The sequence below is a fragment of the Elephantulus edwardii genome, unplaced genomic scaffold, assembly GCF_000299155.1.
Source record: "Elephantulus edwardii isolate Elephantulus edwardi_28Jun2011 unplaced genomic scaffold, EleEdw1.0 scaffold00149, whole genome shotgun sequence".
Taxonomy (NCBI): domain Eukaryota; kingdom Metazoa; phylum Chordata; class Mammalia; order Macroscelidea; family Macroscelididae; genus Elephantulus; species Elephantulus edwardii.
In genome coordinates, this window is record NW_006399899.1 from 7,593,839 (window position 1) to 7,596,379 (window position 2,541).

The following is a 2,541-nucleotide window of genomic DNA, read 5'->3' on the forward strand; positions in this document are numbered from 1 at the left end:
TCAAGAGACACATTGCACTGGGAAAGTCTGCAGTTAGGGCCTATTCAAATTATTGAGGAGTAATGATGTCAGTTTGAGGACTAGTGTGCATCTGATTCCGGCCATGGTCTTTCCAATCACTTGCTGTGTATCTGAGAGCTGGACAATTCAAAAGTTAGACAATAACTAAAAGAAAATCAATGCATTTGAATTGGGGTTTGGTGAGGAATGTTGATCATATATTGGGGTGTCAAATAGCAAATATAACTATCAGAGAAGAAATTCAAATAGGATGTTCCTTAGAAGGCAGCCTAGTGAGAATTCAGCACTTATTTTGGGCAGGCTATCAAGAAAAGCCAGTCCTAGAGAAGGACATTATGCTTGGTAAAGTAGTATACCGGCTAAAGAGAATAAATGAATTGGCACAATACTTGCAACAATGGACTCGATGTAGAAATCATGATGAAGATAGCTCAGAATTGACTATCTCACTATTAGTAATACCTTATTATTAGTAAGTGTATAATAACTGACTCTATTGTAGATCAGCTCAACATAAAACTGATTTGATGGCAGCTAATAACAATCACCATCAGCTATCAAGAAAATAGATGTTAACCTAAACAGAAAATAATCACCTGCATATTACAATGAGTACCTACCTCTTGGGTTGTTGTTAAATTCTGTCAAGTCACAACCAACTCATAGAATACCCTTCAGGGGGATGTCAGAGGCCATAGAAGACATGGGAAGAGATGATCAATCTTTTTTTCCCCCCACAGAGAAGCTGATGGATTTGAGTCACCTCCCTTTGGCTTAACAGCGCAATTAGTTAACCACTGTACTACCAGAGCTTAAGGAACAACAGAATAAAATACTCCAATCTGTTTCCATCCTGTTTCTGCCTAATATTCACTTAGTAGAGAGAGTTTAATTATTAACTAAAAAGTAGGATATTCAGTCTCCCCACAAATACCTTTGAAGAAAGGCTCATCAGGCTTCTTTTCAATGACAAGATTGAAAAATAAATAGAGTTCTGTTCTACTTTGACACATATGTTGTTGTTATTGTTGTTGTGTGGTCAGGTCAAAAACAACTCATAGCTGACCCTCCAGTAGGTTGAGAGAGACAGTAAATCACACAGGATTAGATTGCTCATCCTTCTCCCAAGGAGTAGCTTGTGGATTTGAACTGTGAGCCTTTGTGATTGCTGTGCACCTCCTTTCCACAAGGCCACTAGAGCTCCTTTACACTCAGAGGGTCACAATAAGCTAACATATACGCAATGGCAATTATTACTTGTACATATTGTGAATTTTGATGATCCTAAACTCTAATTGTGATTTTTATTGAACGTTTATAAAGAGGTGAACTTTTAATACACTACACAACACTGATGAGTCTGGAGAGCACTATGCTTAGTGAAATGTCTCAATCACAAAAGAACACTCCACAAAACCACTGAATTATTTTGAGTAAGGAAAAATTCAATGCTTTCAAGATCAGAGTAAGATCCTCAGGAGTAGAACTCAAAGGTCATCCTTATAAGGCAGTGTCAGCTTATTTGCTTTGCAGTGTTGATGAAGAATATTGAATATATATCATAAATTACAAAAAACCAAATAAATCTGTCTTGGAAGGTGTGAAGTCAGAGTTCTCTTAGAAACAAGGATGGTGAGACTTCATCTAACTTACTTTGGCCTGTTGTTAGGAAGAATTAATCTTTGGAAAAAGAGAAAAAGACATCATACTCAGAGAAATGGAAGATCAACATAGGAGGTCTTCAAGGGAACAGATTAACACAGTGACTCCAGCAATGGGTTTGAACGTAGTAGAGACTGTGAAGAAGCCGTGGTCTTGGACAGAGACTCTTTCTTTGGTAAATAGGATTGCTATGAGTTAGATAGACTCAATATGACCTACTGGAAACAGGTACATTGCAGAAAATGCCTTGAAATGAGTTGACACAGAAGGAAGGAACCACAATGAAAAGATAAAGGGAGTTGAAGGCATTAATTCCTTCATGTCCATGTTTGCTCAAGAAGACATATTGCTAGATTGTCTTTCAGTTGGCTCTGACTCATGGAGACTGTATGTGTTCATAGCAAAACTGTTCTATTGGATTTTCAAGGCTTAGACTTTTCAGAAGAAGATCCCCAAGTTTCTTTCAAGGTAACTCTGGGTGGTTTGGAACTAAAAAGTAAATTCAAGTTTCAAATTGTAACACTGAGAGATGTTATGGACAAAACCTTGAATGATCTAGGAAGCATCTAAAGAACATGGAAGGAATACACGGAGGAAAACATAGGCTTAGTGACAGAAATGAAGCTGGAGATAGAATGATTGAATTTTGTACAATCAATTACTTATTCATTACAAATATGATTTATAAGAAACATAAACGCAGGTTATAGACATGGATTTCACCTGATGGTATGCGTAGGAATCAGATCGATTACATCCGTGGAAAAACCGCTGGAGAAGCTCAATATCAGCTGTGAAAACTAGGCCAGGAGCTGATTGTGGAACAGACCACCAACTACTCATATGCAAGTTCAAGCT